Below are 22381 nucleotides of genomic sequence, written 5' to 3' on the forward strand. Positions count from 1 at the left end.
AGACTAAGGACAATCCTGATTGCCCCAGACTGGCCATGCCAGCACTGGTATCCACTACTGCGCAGCCTGTCACTGGTGCCACCCTGTCACGTACTCCAGAGCTCAACCCTCTTCACTCAGCAGGGGTGACAGATCTTGAATCCGCAACTGCAAACCCTGAATCTTGCAGCCTGGCTTATTCCTTGAATCCCCCCCCCCCCACAGTGACCAGTCTAAGCAAGCAGGTGTTGGACGTCATTCTTGAAGCCAGAAGACCCAGTACAAGGAAATCCTATGCTGATAAGTGGAAATGGTATTTCTCCTGGATTCAGTCTAAAGGAGAGGACACAGCACTGCCCCTCCCTACCTCTTATCCTGGATTACCTAGAAGATCTACTCCACAGAGGCCTTTTTTTCTCCTCCATTAAGATCCATGCCTCTGCTATCTTGGCTCATTACAACACTGAGCCACCTCTCTTCTCTCACTCTCTCATCAAACAGTTCCTGAGAGGGGCAAACAACTTAAGGCCACCAAGGAGAGCACCCACCCCTGCTTGGGACCTTAGTTTTGTACTGGAAAAGCTCATGCTACCCCCCTTTGAGCCTGCAGCATCAGCAAAGTTAAAATTCCTCTCTTGGAAAACAGCCTTGCTTCTAGCCATCACTTCAGCTGGAAGAGTGTCTGAGCTACAAGCACTTATGGCTGTGGAACCCTTCATTATTTTTCATGTTGACAGGTTTTCCCTCAGGACTAATCCTTCCTTTATGTCGAAAGTGGTGTCCAGTGTAGCTGTCAACCAATCTATCTATTTGCCAGCCTTCTTCCCTAATCCTCAAAATAAAGGGAAAAGGATTCTGCACTCCTTGGACATGCACAGACAGCTCAGATCCTACCTGGATAGGACTAAGCCCTTCAGGAAATCTGACGAGTTGATACTCAGTTACTACTCAGTTTTGCACCAGGGGCAGAGGTCAAGTCCATTTCAAAACAGACAATTTCCAAATGGATCACTGTATCCATTTCTGCAACAAGCACCATGGGAAGCCAACCCCTCGGGATCAGAACACATTCCAGTAGGGCAACCTCTACTGCTACAGCATTCCTCAGTGGAGTCCCTACCAGGGACATTCTGGAAGCTGCTACCTGGAGGTCTGTACACACATTCACCAAGCATTACCACCTGCCTATCTTTTCCAAATCCAGGGTGGGTTTTGCAACAGCAGTCCCGCAGGGCATACTAGCCAGCCCAAACTCTTAACTGCCTCCACACCTTCTTCAGCTTTGGGAATCAACCCAAATGTGATGACTGCAACAGTGAAACACGAAGAACATAGTACAGTTGTGTGCACTTACAATAAATGTAGATGTTAGAGTGTGTTCACTGTTGCAGTCCTGGTTTCCCTCCCTCCAGTCCCCTTCTCTCTCCTCTCTGTGTATATTACTTTCCCCTTACAGGGGTATTGGTATTTACTTTTTACTGGTGATGAGTTTCCCAACATAGCTTAGCTCCCTATTGGGGGGCTCCTGACATTTGGGGCAAGAAAAACTGATGTAATGTCGTCTGCTGCCTGTTTTTATACCCCTGACGACCTGATGTCGGTCCTGGAGCGACAGCAACCGATGCAGAAATACTAAGTCTTTGGTATTCGGGTCGACTGAGGGCTTACCTGCAGGCAGCAGTGAATGCACTTGAACATCTACATTTATTGTAATTGTACACAACTGTACTTTCCGCTTGGAGCATGTTTTGGCATCTCGCATGAATCTTGCAGACCAGGCTTTAACCACTGCAGCTCTTTTTTTTCCTACTAGTTGAAGTTGTAAGTGGGCAAGTTTTCTACATCTGATGTCTGACGAGCAGCAGCGTTCTGGGTGTTGCTGCTCCTAAACCCATACTTGTACTGGGATGGTCTGTAGTGCAAGGGTGAGAAACACATTAAGCATTGCCTTAAGTATCAACATTGGATTTGTTTTACATTAGGGAGGTTTGTTGTCTAGACTCTTGTGGCAGGAGAGAGTGTAGCCTACACCCTTCTAAGCTGGGAATTACTAGCGACGGTTTATTGTGCCTATTCTAAGTATCTTTGTTGTGGTTTAAGCACTTGTGTTCCAGATCACTAGGAAGTTTTGAGGTCTAGACTCTTATGTGAATATTCTATTGAATTGCTGCTTTATTTAAAGTTGTTTTTTTTTTTTTTTTTTTTTTTTTTTTTTCCCTTTGCTGTTGTGATTGCAATTTTCTTCACTTTGATTTTCTAGTACTTCTGCATTTTATAGCATAGGCCAGATTCAGGCTTGCTGAAATGTAGACTGTTATGCATCATTTGAGCACTAAAACCAGCCATCTTACATTAAGAAGCCCCCTGCACCCTTGTGGCAGAAGTGTGCAGCCAAGGACCCATCTGAGTTGAGGATTGCTGGAGTAAGGCTCAGCCTTGGGCTTTCCCTTTGGTTATTTTGCTTTTTCCCTCTGGTACAACTCTTTTGAATGTGTACCTTTAACTCCTAGTGGGTGTGGCCTGAGCCTTTAAAAATGAAGTTATCACCTTACAATTCTACCAAATACTCATTGACAGAGGTCAGATATCAATATAATTGTGTTTGCCATCATGTATGCTTCAAGATAAAATATTCTGATACCTTACATGACGCATGGTTTTGGAATTATTAATGCAAATATGAACAAGTAATATTTGACGCCTAGAGGAGCAGTAGGAGGTAACTGTAGATGCACCTGAAGGCGTCACTCGGATGTAATGAGTTGGCTTGTATTTAAGCATCATGTTTGCATGGGTTTGCACTTGGTGTATCGCAGCTGCTCAGAGATTGCACTGCTGCCTTGCAAGCAACTCAGCTGTGCATTGTGAAGCACTGATGCAGTTTTCTATCTCTAGTCCTCCATAGAATAGCTGCTTTTTGTTAGTCTTACAGCAAAACCTGGTCCATCTAGCCCACTTCCCACTAGTTACTACTGTATATACACTGCCATAATGGGCAGACAGTTTTCCACCATTTCTCCAGCCTGCCTGATTGACATGGGCTTCCTGAGGCAATGTAGCAATTATGTCATGTATACTGACAACCAATTACTCCTAAAACAAATGCAGTATGTGAGAGATGTATCTATACTATGAATTGGAATCTGTTCTTTCACATAAACCAGATATCAAACAGGTTGTCAGCACACACACATCACCTCTTGCACATAAGCTCACAACATATAAACCCACTTACATGGAGGTGCTTGCTAGAAGCCCATCTAAAAATCAGAGACCTCCCAAACAAAAGCATACTGCACACACTGCAGACCCAACAGAATCTACTACTCAATAATAATACACACAACAGTATCTCGGCCAATAAGCCCCTAAGGCAAAACATCTAAAAACCAAATGTCTTGGTCGTAGGCAACTCCATAGTGAGGCACACAGATGTCCCCTCACCAGGCTGGACAAGTTCACGGTCAGGTGCCAAGATCCCGTCAGATCACGCACTCACTCAAGTCCCTCAACAACAAGTAAGGTTATGACTCTGTTGTAGTCCATGTTGGAGTGAATGACTTGAGACGTACCTCACTGAACTATATGAAGAGAGAGACATGACTGAGCTCTCGGATTGTGTCCCCCAGCCAGGTATGTCCCTAGCCCGAAGCAGCATTCTACCTTTACCGAGGATGATGCCTCAGTATAAATGAAAAATGATTGACTTCAATTGGCTTAGCTGCTGGTGTCATTTCAGGGAGATCCAGTATCTGTCACCCTGGGAAAATATGGTTGACAGACCACGCCGCTTTGCCAGCGATGGGTCTACAACTCTCACCTCTTGGCTTTCGGAGTATGAAAGAGCCAAAGGCAGAGGTGTATACATCTTCATTAAAGACAGATACACATCAAGACTGGTCAAACAGTACAACTTCCTAGAGCTATTCCATGTCCAACTAACTGTAGGTATAACCCCCTTCTGTGTCATTGCTAGCTATAGGTCCCCCACCATGAACCACAAGAACCACTCTGCTTATCTGGACCTACTTGAGTCACTCACTATACAGCCAAAGACCTTTGTCATGGGTGATTTCAACTATCTTTCCATCGAATGGGAGTCTTGTATGAGCACAAACGCGCTTGCCCCAAGGTTCCTGGACTTAATTACAAATGCTGTGCAACAGATAGTCTGCACCCCCACAAGGGTCTCGAATGTACTAGCCTTTGTACTACCAACATAGGGGGGGGGGTCTCTGCACTACCCCTGTGTGTTGCCTTCCCTGTTGTAAGGTCTGATCGGTAGTCAGTCTCTTTCAAAGTAACAATCATACCTGACTCCTCCTCAAGAGCAAAAAGGATGAAAAATTTCTCCAAAGCAAACTATAGCCTCCGAAGCGATGGTATAAATAGTTTCAAAACACCTACTTACCACCAGCAACAATAGCTCCTATACAGAGGTGTACACAAATGCCTTGTATAAACACCTATGCAAATGTATAGACTCTGCTGTACCTGAATGGAGCAAAACAAGGTCATCACAAAAAAAACAAAGCCACCCTGGTAGATATCCAGTATAAATATGTTATACAACAAGAGGAAGAAACTAATGTGTAAGAACAAGAAGGAACTGACTCAACATCCTGCACAGCTGGAACAAGCAAATTAGATGTCTTGTAAAGTCCTCTAAAGCCAATTACAAAGCTAAACTAGCTTCCCTAGCTAAGGATACTCGCAAGGAATTTTTGACTACATTAGAAGTCTGAAAGGGAGGCTCAGCTTTGTGCTGAACTAGTAGCGGACAGTGCCACTCTTACTGACCCTGAGGACATCACCAACCTGCTAGCAGACAGATTTGGTGCAAACTTCACCCCCTGTCCCCACCAGAATACCCCAAAGCATACCTGTCACCAGTCCTCTACATAGTATCTCCAAAGAACAGGACATAACCGCACTCTTTTTGGTCAAAAACATGGAGTCTGTGGGACCAGATAACATCACAGGCTACTTACTAAGTGGTCTAAAAGCGGACCTAGTGGAACCGCTTGGCAGTCTCTTCAACTACAGTCCAAGTACTGGCTTTGTCCCAGCAGAGTGGAAAACAGCAACAGTAATTCCCTTTCACAAAGGGGGTCCATCATCCGGCCCTAGGAACTATAGACCCATAAATTTAACTAGCCTTATCTGCAAGGCCATGGAGAGATTTGTTTTGGACCTTATCAGTATAGACATAGGTGACCTTCATATTCTTGACCCTACCCAATTTGGCTGTAAGGGTAAGTCATGCTTATTAAACCTGGTGGACTTTTTGAGAATGTTGCCTGTCTTGACTTCGCCAAGGCTTTTGACACAATCCCCCACTCAGGCATCATTGAGAAACTCATCCAGCTAGGAGTTGGCCCAAATGTCGCTAGATTGATAGCCAACTGGCTCACTGTGGCTTTGACACCAGTTATTTGTCTGTGTTACCCCTTTATGTAGTAAGTCAACATCATTGGGGGTCTCTGTAATTGCACCCAGTTTGCAGTCATCTGCGAACTTGGTAAGCCACAGGCCATCTATTTTTACCTGGATATCTGAGAAATAAAACAGTAGGGGGCCCAGCACTGATCCTTGTGGTACACCACTGGTAACTGATCGGCTGGTAGAGCTGGAATCCCCAACTTTGACTATATGCAGAATGGACAAGATTCACTCGCTGTAGGGATCTTAACCTAGCCTGCAACATTAACAGGACATGCTGGAGAGAGAGAGAGACATCTCCCAGAGACCTCCTCTGGAACAAACTCTCAATTCACGTAAAACAGAGCTCCTTAATGACCCTATTTAAGTGTAAATTAGACAACTGGATGGGAGACTGTACATTTACCTGGGAATGTTACCTATGTCCCTGTTAGACAAGGGCAGTGGGTGCTGATCATAGACTCGCACTGCAGATACAGACCATATGACCTGGTCAATAAGGGAACAAGGGTATAACATAGCTACGCTTGTAAAGGCCCTAGGGCCAGTAATCTAGTAATCTCCAATGAACCTATGGAGTCACAGCCACCTGCAAACAAAGCAGGAATAAACTTTAGGCCTGGTTCAAGTCTGAGATAGTGCCTAGTGCAAGGACAGCAGGCGGCTTTATTATCTCTAGAGGCTGACAGCATTTTGACCCAGAAATCATTTTGTCACTGTGTAGCCCAAATCACTAAGCCCCTAAGGTAAGCAAACACACTTCCAAGGACTCTTGTCATAGGGTACTGCTTTGCAAGATATACTGAAGCCCTTTTTATTTGGTTATCTGGAACCAGAATCCACCAAATCATGCACACACTTAAGTTATTATGCCACAGGTACTGTAGTCCATGAAGGTATGACTGACCTGAGCTGTATCTACCTGGACTTTATGAATAGGGACATTATGGAGCATTCATACTGTGTCTCAAGCCGGTATGAGCCTAGCATTGAGCAGCATATTACCAAGACTGAAGATGATGTCACAATATGAGCAAAAAAAATTTTAATTTCAACAACTGGCTCTCTTTCTGGTATTCTAAGGGGATCCAATATTTGTCAGCTTGGGTGGACATGATTAAGCGACCACTTTACTTTGTCAAGTGTAGTCTGCACCTTTCCTCTCTAGGCTTTTGAATTCTAATAAAACTTTCTCTGCCCATATAGTGCCATTTTACAGACAGTTGCAAATTGACAAGTCTACTGACATAGCAAACTCAACTCAACTGAACTTAAGTTGTTACTGCTCAATGCCTGAGTAAGAAACTTCACTCCCTCCAAGCCCTCCTCACACTCTGTTTTAGTAACTGCATAGGTGCCTGTATTAGTTTAAAGTGGCAGAGAGTACCCCAGCAGTGCAAGGTTTCAGTGCCTTCCACACTTTTAAACCATTAGCTGCACAGACACGGGCTCAAGGTGGAGGTGTCTCAATGTACATCAATAAGAAGCAAACGTCTAGGGTGGGTCATGTAGGATGAAGTGCTGATCACAGTAGACAAAATTCCATGCCATGTCCTAACCAGCTGTATGTCTCAAGAAACTCACAATGCATACATGGACCTACTGGGGGACTCTTGCTATCCAACCTAACACCCCACTCAAGGGAGACTTAAATTACCTTTCTGTAGACTGACAGTCCTTCATGGCGTGAAATCTATATGCACAGATTTCCCAGACTTCATAAATTCAGATACTCTTGACCAAATAGTGAATATCTGTACTAGAGGCTCCAACATTACTGGACTTAGTGCTTGCAAGTATGAGAGAATACTGCACCCCCCCCCCCCCCCCCGTAAAGCTGTCTCCTTTGAAATCAACTCCATTATCTCATTAAAACTAGTAGCGGGAACTATTCCAAGGCAAACTACCTCTTTATTAAGTGATGGGTTTGTCAAAGTTCAGTGCCCTTCCAAACCTGGAGAGCACAGAAGCCTGTGCAAATTGCTCTCAAACTGTGCATAGAGGCTGCTGTAGCTACCAGAAGTAAGCCCAGGACTAGCCCCGGAAACAAACCACTTTGGTGGCATCCCAAGTAAAACAGGATATACAACAGAACAAAGAAATTATGGCAAAAATCATGAATGATAATTCCCATAAAGATAAAAACACTCTCATAAAGCTAAATAGACAACTAAGAGGGCTAATTAGGTCAGGCAAAGCCAACTTTGGGTGAAGATAGCCACCCAGATGAAAGATAACTATAAGACCTTCTAGATATATCAGAAACCTCAGGGGCAGCACATAGCAGTGTTTTGAGCCAGTGGTTAATTGTGCCGCTTTCACCAAGCCTGGCGAAACATTGAACCTGTTAGCAGACAAATTCATTTCTAACTTTACCCCCAACATCCTCCCAAAACTACTGTCAAACATGACCACTCCAGCTATAACTAAGGAGCTTTTACTGGCTGTGCTCTGTAAAGCTGAGAACATGGCCTCAGTGAGTCCCGATAACATCCCAGGATGCCTTCTTGACAGTGTAAAACACAACTTATCAGAACCCCTGAGTCATTATTTAACTGTAACCTAAAACAGGCTTTGTACCATGTGAATTTGTAAACCAATCCTGGAAACTTCAGACTCATTAGTCTGTCTAGTCTTATTTGCAAAGCCATGACGAGAATTACCATGGAAATTGTCAACAAGGGCATAGGACACCTCCAGACAATGGATCCACCTCAAGTTTGGCTTCCTCAAAGGAAGGTCATGCTTACTCAATCTGGTGGATTTCTTCGAAAAAGTTACTAAGACAATGGATTAAGGGAAAACTGTGCATACTACTTGGATAGATTTGGCTAAAGCATTTGATCCAATACCCCACTCAGGCGTTGTCAACAAACTTATGGAACTAGGTATAAACCTCTTCATAACATGCTGGATAGGTAGCTAGCTGATTGATAGGACCCAGGAAGTTAAAATATGTAAGGCCACCCCACCTTCACAAAGAAGCCGGTTACCAGTGAAGTCCCCCAGGGCTGTGTGCTAGACTCACTCCTGTTTGGCTTCTACTTCTCTGATGTCATAGCCAATGTCAGGCCTCTGGCTAGCCAAGTTTGCAGATACTGTAAATTGGAAGCAGTCATTGAATCCTCCCCAAGATGAGAACACCCTTCTGGAAGGTCTAGCACAGACAGACACTTGGCGTCATAGCCATTGCTTAAAACTGAATACCGAGAAATGCATTGTAGTACCTTTTGGGAAGTTGGCAATCCCGGATAACTGTCATCAGTAAAACACCCCCAAAAGTTGACTCATTAGTGAGGTATCTGGGAACTCATGTAGATAGTAACCTACCCTTCGACCAACATGTGTGCAAGGTAATAAAATAATTTTGTGTTGCTCAACTTATAAGTAAGGGAATGGCATACAGGTCCAGAGGGGTCATCATACCACTGTACTTGGCCCTTATCAGACCTGTCATAGAGTATAAGGCCTCCTTCAGTATGTACCTGACCAGAGACATGCAGCAACTGGAATATCTGCAAAGGTTTCTTACAAAAAGAACGCAGGGAGTAAACAATGTCCTATGGTGAATGCCTCAGAGTGTTCTCTGTTCCTCTGTCTCTTTCTCTTTCTTTACTCATTATCATACAGACTTCTGAGGGGTAATCTCTGCCTGCGATACAAGGCTTCCCTGGACCCTGTTTTGATTAACCTTTTACACATCTGCAAAAGAAACAGCATCAGAACTACTAGATTAAAAGACCTAAATGTTTCTTGCAACATAAATAGGACACATCGGACAGAGAGAGACATTTCTCAGGGAATTCCAGTTTTCTGGAACAGGTTCCCATCCATTTGAAGTAGAGTTCCCTCCTTTCCCTATGTAGGTGCAATTTGGACTAGTAGATGTGTAATCAGAAATTCGCCCCTGGTCTGGCTCCGATGTCTGATGGGCAGAGGTAGAGACAGATGCAGTCAGTAAATCACCAGGTCACATTTGGGTTGCACAGCTAGGCGTGTAAGGGCCCTAGTGGTCGTTAGCCTATTATACACCTGTAAACCTATGAACGTGCTTCTGTTAAGTCTGCTCATGAAGCGATCTTGCATGTCCTTATCTTCCCCCTCCACTAGTTGTGGTGTCAAGCTTGTGCCCATTACCAGTTGATGTAGAATCTTGCAAGACTTGGTCCCAGCAGGCAGCTTTAGGGGAGTTTTTCAAGGTTTCTGTACCACTGCCTCTGAGTGAAGAATTGGTGACATGATCACATCTGGTCCCCAGGCATATGTTTAGTGGTTGCACTTGGGATAGAGGAAGCTTCTCCTCAGTCCCATGTGTCCAGCAGTACTCACTAGCTAGGGCTGAGGAGATGACCAGTGACTTTTCATCCTCCCATATGTGATGAGTGGAAGAACAGCCCTAGATGTTGGTAATTTTTCAGCTTTTTCAGCAGCTGGTGGAAGCAGTTCTCATTTGCACAGAAACATACCATCTGATATTGTTAATCTTTGTTCATTCCTTACTGATGGGTTATCGTTTCCGTCCTCAAAACCGTGCCGGCCAATATCAAGCTTGTGTCAGCCAAAAACTCTTGCGCCAAGGTCCTACCCAGAATGCTCTGCTCCCTGGTACCTCGGATCTCGTTTGCCACATTGCTGAACAGCCGTGTCAAGCCACTGTCTCAGTTAAGTGTCTAATTTTTCGACAATTTATATATTATTTCTCTAAATTTTCTCAGTAGTTTATTCTAATATTTTCCTACCCTGTTGCACACTTTAGACTCTCTCCCTCTAATCTTTTCCCTTTATTACCCTCTTTTCTTACCTTGTGATAATTCTCCATTAACATCATTGGTATTCTTCCTTTTCTCTTTTTACCCTTTTCTTGGGTAGCTGTTGTTCTTCCTTTTGCTACTGTGCTTCTTCTCCACACCAGCTATATCGGATAAGAAGGGTTCTGTTGGTTTCAAGCAGTGCAAGGATTGTGGCCATAAGTTACAGTTTTCCGATGGCCATGACTTGTGTCTACTGTCTTAATGTCTCCCACTTGACTGTAGATCCTCCATGTGGGATATGTAAAAACGTCTTTACCAGGACTCTCAATAAGAGGAAGAATAAGTTAATTTTGAAAGGTCTCCTTTCTCTGAGGCTGTTTTTGGGTCGTAGAGCTCACAACTGCTGTTAAACCCCGCAAAAGGCGTTCTTCCTCTTCTTCATCTAAGTTGCTCCCTTCTTCTCCCTCTATAGGGATCGTAGGGTGTCGACTCACAAAAATGTGAAATTGATTACTACTCCAGCGCTGCCACCTCTGACCCTGTCTGCTTCAGACTCGGCACTGCCCCAAATGATCCTGAAAACAGCCATGTCTCCTTTATCGATATCGGCACCGGAGTTCCCGCTGCAGACAACTACAGTTCCGACCTTTCCGTCACAACTCCTAACGGCACCATCAATACAGGTTCAGTCCCCCTCGGCACTATAGATAGTCACCTTTGGCTCCAAGTATGACACTTTTGTACTCCACAACGCAGACTCTTTCGGCACCGACACATACTTCTGTGCAGTCCTTCTCAGTACTGTCATTGCCAGTGCAGACACTTTCCACTACAGCACCGTACCCTTCGGGGCAGACCTTTGCCTTTATGGTGCAGACACCTTCAACTACTACGGCGCTGACATCTTCGGCGCAGACATTTTCTACACCGTTTTCTTCAGTGCAGACTTCCTCGCCTCCAAGCTCTGCACCTGTTGAATTAGCAAGGACCAAATATTCCCCTTCACTGGATCCTTTTGCAAGCAGTCAGTATAGTCCTTTCCTAGAAAGGCCAGAATCGCAGTCAGCCTTCTCCACGAGGTCAACCAAGAGTCTTTCTGAGCAGTGTGTTGTGGCTTGTTGACAAGTTGCTTGTGGCCAGAGATCTATCTCAACCATCGAAGTCCACGTATCCCTCATTCAGGTGAGCGTATTTTGCCTCAAACCCCAAGGTGTATACTCCTCCTTCGACTTCCATTCAAGTTTTGAAGCCTATTACTCCATCAGCAGCTTCACTCCCTCGACTCCAGTAGTGGATCTCGCTTTGGAACCAGAGTCGTCCTTGTGGCCTTCGGTGCACTGGGCATTGGGCTCTTCTCAGGCTGTGCCATTGGGAAGGGCATTCCCTGCTCCACGTGATTTTCTATGGCACCTTCCAGGGATGCTCTATCTCTTACAGTTCACGGTCCTCTTGAGACTCCTGGTCTGGGAGCGGGCTTGCCGGGGCGGGATGTGACCTCAGTTCCGAGTTTGTCGTGCTCTGTTCTGGGCTCCCATCCCTCCTTCAGCAGACCAGCCTTCCAGGCCATGGAGAGGGCGCTTGCCTCCGCTGGCAAAGATTATTTGTCGGAGTCCTCCTCCCCCCCCCCCCCTCTGTGCCGCAACTGCCATAAGCTTCAACCCCCAGACACTGGGCACAAGAGCTTTAGGTCCCTTCTCCTCAGGAAACCCCCTCCTCAGGAGTCCCTCTCTTTGCAGTCTTTCCCAGAACCTCCCAATGAGAAAGCACCCCGCAAAGCATCATGCAAGAGGAAGCACCTGAAATCCACTGAGGAGTCATTGACTGAAGATATGGATTTGTATGACTGGGAAGGATCCCCACGGTCACCCTCTGATGAGGTGTCCTTTGGTGACATCCTCGAGATCCTTAGACTGGAAGCCCTCTAATCCTTCCTCTGAGGAATCCGTATTCCTGCAGGCTTTTTGTGCCCGGCGCTCTACCTCCTGGGTCAGCTGCCTGCTGATGAGCTCATCCAGCATGATGAGCACGCATGGAAGGCTCCTGATACCATGGAAGCGATACCTAAGAGGCCAAACATAATATTGTGACCCCTGCGGAGCACCCCCACTGGTCACGTGGTCTTCCAGTAGATGCTGTGGTGGTGGCAGCTACTATTAAGGATTTGACAGGAGAGCCAAACTGTCTGTCCCCCCCAACAAGGAGTCCCTGGCGATTGACAGATTAGGGAAGTGTGTATTTGCTTCATGGGCCTTCACTGTAAAGTATTTGAATTATTTGGCACATTTTACCATGCTGCAGTGAGATCTTATCAACCAGCTCTCTTTAACCTTGGCAGGAGCTGTTTCTGACGAAGTCCGTGATAATGCAGCTTCCCAGATAGCCACCGTAGAGTCCATTTCCAACTCTTCCATGCATCTTATTTCTCACGCAACAGAAGGGGTGGCTAGAGCGGCAGGCACAGGTATTGTCGCCAGATGACATGCTTGGATGCGCCTTTGTGACTTAGTAGATTCCTTTAAGGCTTCCTTTTTGAATGCCCCATAGAGGCCACTTCTTTGTTTGGCCCTAAAGTCAGGGATACACTGGCACGGTGCGAACGAGATGGCAAGACATTGTCTGCTGTTGGTGTCCGACACTCCACTCCTCAGCGATTCTATTCCAGAAATCGGAGGAATGGTAAGATCTGGCACAAGAAATCACAGGTTTCTTTCCGGGATGCACGTGCCACAAGTTTTCCCCTATAGGCAGAGGGGGAAACTCCAATGTTAGATGCCCCTTTCGGGGCAGAGGAGGTCCTCTAAACCGGGGTTCCAGAGATTTTTTCTGGCCAACCCTATCAGTGCTCCTGAAGCATTGCCCGACTGCTCACCTCTGGAAGCAGTCGGGGGTTGTTTCTCCTTATACCCTGCTGCCTGGCAAAAGGTAACAGACTCTTGGGTCAAAGAATTGTATCCAGAGGATATCACATTCCCTTCCATCTTTGCCCAGTCTCATCAAGAGTGTTACTTGACATTCCACCCAGTCAAAGGGAAACGGCAGTACACGAAATCAAAAAGCTGCTACAAAAAAAGTGTCATCCAGACGGTCCCCCCAGACCAAATAGGATCCTGATTTTACTCAAGGTTTTTTTTAGTGCCAAAAAAGATGGGACTGGAGACCATTTCTGGATCTCAGTACACTAAACAAATTTGTAAAAACAGAGAAATTCCGGATGGTCAGGGTTCACTCTATTTTCCTCTTGTGGAAGAAGATGATTGGTTGTGCTCTGTAGATCTTCAAGATGCGTATTACCACATAAAGATGGACAAACGCTCAAGAAGAGACCTCTGGTTCTGTATAGGAGCCAGTCACTATCAGTTTTGAGCCCTGCCCTTCGGTCTCCCTACAGCCCCCCCCCCCCCCCGAGTGTTCACAAAATGCATGGCAGTGGTTATCGCTCACTTGCAACTTCAAGGATTCCAGGCGTTTCCATATCTAGACGACTGGCTCCTTACCGCCCCCACCAAGCGTCTACTGGAAGAAGCCCTGCAGTATACTCTTAACAGCTTGAAGCCTGGGCATCACTGTAAACTGGGAGAAATCCAACACAACCCCAACTCAGTCTTTGGAATTCATAGGGGTACTGTTGGACACGAGAAATTGCACAGCATCCCTTCCAGAACCCAGACTTCAGAGAATAAGACAACAAGTTCAACCCCTGCTCTGTCACCACAAATCCCCAGCTCAATCTGCACTTCAGCTATTGGTGTCAATGGCAGTTTCATTTACCATTGTTCCCCTAGCCAGATTCCACATGAGACTACTTCAATGGTTACTTCTTAATCAGTGGTACCCTTTACAACATCCTTTGTCTTTTCAAATAAGTGTGACTCAGAGATGCAAGCAAGATTTACTCTGGTGGACATCTCGAAATCCCCAACAATGGTCTCGCCCTTTCACCCCTCATCTATCAGTAGCCACGGTGACCACAGACTTCTCCGTGATTGGGGGGGGCTATGTCAGGGAAACTCTGTCCAAGGCACCTGGTCGGAGACAGAGTAGTATAGTAAGCATTTCACTCCATCCTTCCGTAAGGGACTACTGTGATCCAATCAGACAATGTGGCACTGGTCTGGTATATCAACAAACAAGGGGTACCAGATCTTACCCCTGGCAATGGGCGATAGCTCACAACCGCTTCCTGATTGCAATGCACATTCCCGGGAGCTGCAATGTAATAGTGGACAAATTGAGCAGGTGCATTCTACAGCCTCACGAGTGGTCCCTCAATCCTCTGATGGCAGCAAAAATCTTCAACCGCTGGGGCCAGCTTTTCTGCGACCTATTTGCCTTCCCAACCAACTACAAGTGCAGCAACTACTTTGCCCTGATCCCCCCTCGGGGGCAATCACTAAGGGGACGCTCTAGTCCATGCTTCGCCCTCGGGTCTTTTTTATGCCTATCCTCCTCTTCCCCTCATCTCCCAATTTCTAAAGAAAGCTCGACAGTTGAAGAGCAGAGTGATCCTCATTGCTCCATATTGGCCTCGACAAGTCTGGTTTCTCTTCCTTTACCGTCACCTGCTAGATCAACCATGGATCCTCAATCCATCACCAACGTTGATCTCCCATCCTCAGGGTCTGATTCACCCCACCCAATCTAACAACCCTGAAACTGACAGCTTGATTTTCCACTTCCTATGATTGCCAGGCATGAAAACCTTTCATCCCCTGTGCACAGTATTCTTATTGCATCTCGTAAGTCATCCACCAGACTAATCTTATCTTAACAAATGGAAGAGGTTCTCTCTATGGGCAGCAGATAAGCAAATAGACCCCTTGTCAGCCCTGGTCTTGGTGGTATTGGATTACTTATCACATGTTTTCCACTCTGGGGTGTCTGTCTCTACTATCCTTGTACATTTAACTGCCATCTCAAATTTTCATATTGGTTTTCAAGGTTCTTCACTTATGTAGCACAGACTCTGTAAGACTTTCTTGAAAGGGGTTATCCACCTAAAACCTCCCTTTAGAGAACCTGTACAACCTTGGGATTTGGCTTTGGTTCTGCAAGCTTCAACAGCTCCACCCTTTGAACTTGCGTCCTCTTGTGATGTAAGATCTCTCTCCTGGCAAACTTTGTTTGTGATTGCAGTCACATCAGCCAGATGATTGTCCGAACTTCAGGCCTTCTGCATCAAACCTCCCTATCTTCCATAAGGACAGGGTATCGTTGAGAACCAATTCTACCTTTTTACCAAAAGTTCTGTCAGAGCGATCTGTCAACCAGTCTGTTGATCTCCCAGTGTTCTTTCCTAACTATTCTAACAAGGGAGAGTATTGCCTGCACTCCTTGGATGTTCATAGGCAAATACGATTTTATCTGGACAGAGCAAAATCTACCCGTAAATCAGATCAACTATTTCTGGCCTTTTCTGAACTTAGACGGGGTCATCCTGTATCAAAAGTTACATTGGCTTCATGGTTGAGAAATTGTATAACCTTTATCTACAACAAAAACTATCTCGTCTTGCCTCATAGAGTCAAAGCCCATTCTACAAGATCTATGGCAACTTCAGCAGCTTTCCATGCTAAGGTTTCCCTCAGTGATAATTGCTCAGCTGCAACTACTTTATTCTTCATTACAAATTGGACTTGGCCTCCAGAGGTAGAGCTTCTTTTGGCTCCATGGTGCTCAAGAATGTCCTTCCATGAGGGCCACCCAGGAATACAGGTAGCTGGGGACTCTGTCCCATCAGTAAGGAATGAACGAAGATTAACATCAGATAAAGAAGTTATGTCTTACCATAACGTTCCATCTGTGTTGATCTTTGTTCATTCATTACTTCCCACCCTCCTTCCCCCATCCGGAGGTTCTTTATTGATCTCATGTACACCTTTCTTGTAGGTCTGTTATGACCAGAGGTAGCCTCTACTTTTATCTATCAACTTGCAAATGAGATCTGAGGTAACGGGGGCAGAGCATTCTGGGTAGGACCTTGGCTCAAGAGTTTCCAACTATCACCATTGGCAGACTCTCTGTGTTCAGCCATTCCACTTCCTTTCTGAGATTTTGGATGGGGTGGCATTTTTTTTTCTTAATACTGAAGGAGGAGATTTCAGAGGAACTGTCAGCATTTGTCTGACAAATGCAAGGAAATTCATTAATTTCTTCCCTGCAGCTCTGTCACAGAAACCCCAGCATTAAAGAGCTTCTTAGGCTGATAACTTTTCAAAAACTGGCTGTGGATTTTTTTTACCTTCACTCTAAAATGTCTTCAATGTCTTAACCAGTATGTGAATAAAAAAGATGTTGAACCCTGTGTTATCACCTCATAGAGGCTGTCCTTTTATTGGAGTGTTATTTATGCAGCCTAATTTCTATTTCCAGCAAGGCTAATGCCTTCTACAAGTCCCTTGCTGAATGAACAGAAATTCAGACCAGGCAACCTGAGGTGGACTCCTACGTTATCTGTTTGGTTCAGCATGGAGCCCAGAGACCACGGTACACTTCTGCTTCACTACCTGATCAGAGTTCAAGTCTTTGGTCAGGGTGCAGGAACTTTAAAGTTAATCTGTATGTTCTAATGCAGAAGAGTAAAGAACAGAGTTATGGTGGAAATTGTACGCATAATGCAAGTAAATGATAATGGAAAGGCTTATTGTGATAATTGTTTTTCTGTTGTCATTAGTGTATGTGACCTTATTCTATAAATTAATAATATGATGACTTAAGAAAGTTGTTTAAAAAAAATAAAAGGCACCAAAGAGAATGGGCAAGAGGGTGTTCTAGGCCATGTCTGTTCTCATGTACCTTAACTGTTGTACCACCTGTCCTGGTTCCCATCCTCCCTAGTGGATTAGTCAGGCACTGGATAATCCGCCTGCCCTACTTTAATTTTGGCTGTGCTGTAATTAAGGAAGTAAGTAGTGGTATGTACCTGCACAGTGTGGCATGGTTCTAGTTATTCTTCAGAGACAAGCATAGCAAACATTTCTAAGTGCCTCCTTTTAGGGAGGTTCTCCTTGGTCGGGCCTCCTAGTAAACGTGGTCAAAGACATGTAAAGTAGGAAATGTGCGTAAACCATGTTAACAGGTTTGCATGATGGTAACCTTTGCCTCTTTTTTTCTTTTTTTCCAGTCTATTCCCATTCCTGGGAAGAAGAAGAAGCCCTCTGAGGAGTCTCCCCTAAACATCAGGCACTGATGCTTCTCCCGTCTTTGCCAGACAAATTCCCAAGGCAGTAGGCTCTGTCCTAGCTTTCGGAGTCTCTGGTTGTGCTGTAGAATCCCGTTGGGGAGGCCATAATTAGAGTTTAGGCCAGCTTGAAGGGCTATCACAGGGAAGCCTGAGGTCTTAGAATTGTCATGGCAGAACATGTCTTAGAGCTGTTGTGTTCTCTTTCAGAAAAGAAAGCACAGGTCATTCCTAGAGAACTTGTGGCAGGCCATACTGTAGTCTTCATAGGGGCCATTGAGACTGGCACTTCAGGGAGAGACCTGATGATCTGTATTCCTTCCATGACTTGGATATTGTCACCAACCATGTAGATGCCTTTTAGCACCTCAGCATCTGCGTTCTTGAGATGTTCCTTTGGCTTATTCTGGTTGGACAACATTTTTTCCCCCTAAGTGCTGTCATTTTGTCTTTCTTATACACCCAAGAGTATATACAGAGGTGATAGCTTTGATGTGAAAACCTTGCAAGAGGGAGACCTCTGTGTGTTCCCTTAGCTGGTCACTGTATTTTGTTGCTGCTTCTGACAGACTCCCTAAAAGCTTAAATTTCTTTGTAGCCTGAATGTTCCTGTTGATGCAGACACTCTACATACAAGGAAGAATCCTTTCTGATTTACACTCCTAAGGGTTGTCGTTGTCAGCTCAGGCACCCTTTATTCTTAGCCATTTGTGCCTGCAGCAAGACCCTAAAAAGCTGTGGCCGTGGTATTGAGTGAAAATGCACTGAAGAATTATGTCTCAGTGCGTTCTTTTTCTCTTGTGTGCTGGAGTGGCCGTGATCTTCATAAATGCTCATCATAGGGGTCACTGTCAGTGCTGCAGTCGCTTTCATCACAAGTGGTATTTTAGCTGCTGTCTTTCATCTGCCTTACCTGTCTGTATGACCGAGGTTTAGGACTGGTTCTCTCCATGCCAGAGATGTCAGTTTGATGTTGTATAGAAAGAGGAAAGCAATTCACTACTACTATGGTTCTTTTGACCACGGTTGAGGTATTTGGTAGTTAGTGCTGTTAGCCTGATCAGGATGTCTTGCAGACTGATAAGTACCCCTTTTGGAGAGATTTCCCCCCCTGTAAGTGGTATCACTTAATTTTCTTTGTGCAAGTCACTGCTACAGTCATAACTTTGGGACCTCTGCAGCAGGCAGAGTTTCAGAGACCATCCCCTCCCTCACTATGCAGACTTTGATTCTTTCACCCTTTTTATGCAGGCAGGTGCACTGTTGTCCATTTTCAGTTCTTTCCTGATCAGGATTTGAGTTTTATTTTTTACCTCTGTTCAGGTCTAAATGGGGGTCCGGGTATGCCAGCCAAGCAATACAAATGTGCTTCCAAAACACCAAAATACAGGCATTATGTGTGTATTGTTTGTCTCAACTGTGATACTGCTGCTTGCAACATCTGTGAGGCACTTAGGACAAATGTCATTAAAGGCAAAACGGATGCCATCCAGTCTCATTCAGATTGAAAAAAAAGAAAAAGGTTAGCCACGTTTATCTTAAGAACCCAGTTTGACATCGGCAGTGGTTGTTCAGACATCTCCATGCAAAAGTTATGCTGCAGACCTGAGGAATCCAAGAACGCTTATAATGAACTAGCACTTGTACAGCAGCTGGACCAAGCATCTAAGGAGTCTTCTACCCCTCACAATGCCCCTAAGGAGGCTGGTATATCAGACAACTTGTACGTGTTTGTTCACAATGAGCACGAAGTACAACTTTTGAACTGGGGCTGCTCCACACTACCTGTAGAGAGAAAGCGACACCTACTTGGTAAGCAGGGTTACAGGGGCTTATCTGTTGTTGTACTGGATGATTGCCATATGTCAGACCAGAGATATTCGCAGACTTGGCCCAATCTGCAAACTTCTGACAGAGGACTGAAGACAATGTCGAGGAAGGCCAGTCATGGAGCAGATGCCGACTTCCCCTTCTCGAACTCTGTAGATTAGTCTGCACTTGTCCATGGTTTCTGAAACCTCCTTCAAGGCTGGTAGGCAGATCATATCAGGCCTTCAGCTTTGGGAAAATGTCCCTGCAAATGTAGTAGGGACTCCCCACATATCTTGATCAGAGAGAATTAAGTTCTGATGTTGCCAAGACAAAGGGAGATTAGTGGGAATTACTGGTCACAGATGTCCTCCTCCCTCTGGGATATTGAAAGCGAGGATATGTTAGCCCGTGATATGCTGTCAGATGCACAGAGTAGCACAAAGACAGCAAGTGTATCTTTAATAAATGTCCAAAATATTTATTTACTAACGTACTTTTAGTTCAGTTAAGTGGACTGGTCTTTAGACATTTTTCAGCCATGACCCAAGCTCAAATTTCGATCAACAGTGTTATATATAAAATGAGAACATAAAATTCAGAACGTAGTAAGAGTAGTATGTTAAATAATACTGGAAATAATTGGAGTTTATAGCAGGAGGCAAAGTGTTTATTTGAGGCATTTGAGGGGGGTGGGAGGTTGGCATAGTGGTTAAGGTGTTTACCTTACAAACGGTGCAGAATTTGATTCTCACATGGGGTAACTGGCTAGGCTTAAAATGGTCCACAAGGACAGTTGGCCTAGTACTAATCTATAAACCTATTTGGCATCAGGGTTTAACTGTCCCTCACTTCCACAAGAGGTTGATGTCAGCAGAATGCCTACCCTGTCAGAAGCACTGCATGGTTGTTTCCCCCAGTGTCCACCACAAAAATAAAGTGATTTGTGCCCCATGAGCATGCCATCTGTTCCCTCCAAGAGTGAACACTCACGTCCGTCCCTGCTAGCACCTCATGTGCTGAAGACACTAGTCAAATGTAATTCACGTAGGACATAGTCCTGGTTTTATCCCTCTACACAGTGACACTAGCTCTGGTTTGAAGGATGCAAAGCAGGTATTTAAACTTCATATTAGTAAGGAAGTCCCTACAGCTTTCCTAGGACAGTGCATTCAAACAACCATTCAGCTAGGTAAGCATAGCATTAAATGTGCTTACAGTGCTGCTAATGCAGCTTTAAGGGTTAATGCCACCTGGGCTGTCTTACAAAGAATATGCATTGCTCAACACAAGAGCCATTAGTCAAGGACAGTAAAGCCAATCTCATGAATCACTATTAAGCAGCAAGTTCTTAAAGACTTCATAAGCAGTTTAAGAAAAGGGACGTGATGGGTACAGTCTGGCACATGTTCCATTCTCATTTTCTTAAAGTGTAGTAGGAATTTCCTTAACAATTAGCGCCCTCTCTGCAGAAAAGGAAGACAACAAAGCGTCAACTCCCAAAGGATCACCTGTGTCTGCCTCAACCTAAACACTGTGCTTAGTTCCACTTCCCTAGTCCAAACTTGGACTGTGCCTGAAGGAGTGAAAAAACAGTTATAACAAATAGATGTGATCGAGGGATGGTTACAAGAGAGGGTACTGTCCAAATTCAAGTCAGACCCTCTGGGCAAATGCATGTCAAAGGTCCTAGCTGGTGAAGAACATCTCATTGAATCCATTCTGCATGTGATACTAGAAAAAGGAATTGGGTAAATTATCTCCAGGGGTCAAGAAGATAAAGGTTTGTACTCGAGGCTTTTCTTGATCCCATGAAAGGATGGTCCATGTTGGCTCATTCTGGACTTATCCAAGCCAAACAGTTTCTCTCGCTTTCCAAATTCAAAATGCTGTTCATCCAGTCTCTCCTCCTGCTACTAACTCCCAAAGCATTTTTGGTCACTGTGGATGTAAAAGATGCATACATGCACATTCCTCATTTACAAAAGGAGCAGGTGATTCCCAAGAATGATAGCAGAAGTGGCCACTTCAATTCATCTCCTTGCCCTTTGTCTTGGTCACTGCTCCAGGAGTTTTCATCAGATACTTAACCCCGGTAATTGTATACTGCAGGACAAAGAGCATACATATGTACCCATACCTCGAATGTCTACTTCAAGCCTAGTGTTAGCGAACACAAAAGTTCAAACAGTAAATGAAGGCACTGCTCCTAGGTAGACCTAAACGCTCAATTTATTCACAGGTACAAATACAACCAGCGTTTTCGCCACACTAAACAGGTAGCTTCATCAGACTGATGAAGCAGAAGTACTTCGCAAGTGCTGGTTGGCCGACTCCTGAGATTTTCGTGTTTGAGTTTCAGATCCGAAGTCTTCATTAAAAGCTAAGTACCCCGTTGGGGAAACGTTTTTCTTGCTCCAGACCGATGTCAGAAAAAGTTAATAATTGTATTTCTTGTGGGAAGCAAATACCTCATAAGGACTTTCATTCTTACTGTATTCCTTGCCTAGGCCCTGACCACGACGTTGCCAGTTGTCTGTTTTGTGCTAGATTTAACCAATGCACTATTGAGCGTCGGTGTGATTTTGCATTAAGCTATTTTGGGCGAAGATTTAATTATACAATGTCGTCTGATAGCCATCCGACTACCGGAGTTCACAAAAAACGCAAAGAAAAAGACAGGCAACCGAGGTCCAAAACCAACGAAGCTTCTCCTAAGCAAGTCGCTGGTTCACCGTTTCTCAGTGAGGCGCTTTCACAGCCCCTGACGCCCGCTACTTTAGAGTCGCAGGCCTCTACCTTTTCCCACATGGAGTCGGCCAGGCTGCTGGAAACTCCAGGTATTGGAGCCTCATAGATTATTCCCTCAGATGGGTCCGGAGCCGCTGAGCAGGCATCGGCTTCTGAGGGTGTATTCAGACCTAAACAATTATATATTAAACCGACTTCAAAGACAAAGACTAAAACACCTTTAAAGGCAAAGAAACAAGTTCATCAGCCACAAGGACAGGCCTCCATGCCCAAAAAACAGATGCTCAAAATGGCCGAAGACTTAATTACCTTGATCTGGGGTTCCCATCCTCCTCCTGATAAGAGGCCTAGGCAAGAGACAGACTATGAATCTTCAGCTCAGGTTTCCATTTCTTCTGATTCCTCTTCTGATCAGGAATAGTCTCTTCCCCCCTATGAGGATTCTAATGCTGAAGAATCAATTCCTTCAGCT

General features: G+C 44.9%; 1 protein-coding gene across 3 annotated transcripts in view; it reads left to right on the forward strand.

Moving 5' to 3' along the window:
- CSTF2 (cleavage stimulation factor subunit 2) overlaps positions 1–22381 on the forward strand; it is a 1531011-nt gene that overhangs the window by 1206715 nt on the left and 301915 nt on the right. The gene's annotated exons all lie outside the window — the stretch shown is intronic.

The sequence above is a fragment of the Protopterus annectens genome, chromosome 15.part0, assembly GCF_019279795.1.
Source record: "Protopterus annectens isolate FY-2018-M chromosome 15.part0, PAN1.0, whole genome shotgun sequence".
NCBI classification, from domain to species: domain Eukaryota; kingdom Metazoa; phylum Chordata; order Ceratodontiformes; family Protopteridae; genus Protopterus; species Protopterus annectens.